Source organism: Meleagris gallopavo, chromosome 21, assembly GCF_000146605.3.
Source record: "Meleagris gallopavo isolate NT-WF06-2002-E0010 breed Aviagen turkey brand Nicholas breeding stock chromosome 21, Turkey_5.1, whole genome shotgun sequence".
Classification (NCBI taxonomy): Eukaryota; Metazoa; Chordata; class Aves; order Galliformes; family Phasianidae; genus Meleagris; species Meleagris gallopavo.
Window position 1 is genome coordinate 8,914,849 of NC_015031.2, and position 219 is coordinate 8,915,067.

Sequence of the window (219 nt, forward strand, 5' to 3'; positions counted from 1 at the left end):
AGAAGTTTGCCTAGATGTTCTGCTAGGTGAATCTCTCAGGGCACCTTGAAAGAGAAGACATAAAAATGAGTGAGGCTTACAAGACATTACTTTAAATGATTTAAATGAAGCTTGATATGTGGGGACAAAGTGAGGCTGAGCTATATGGTCACAAAAGGTCTGCCCAGATAGATAAATCCAAAAAGTTCAGACAGAGAAATCATTGCTGTGAGCCAAAAA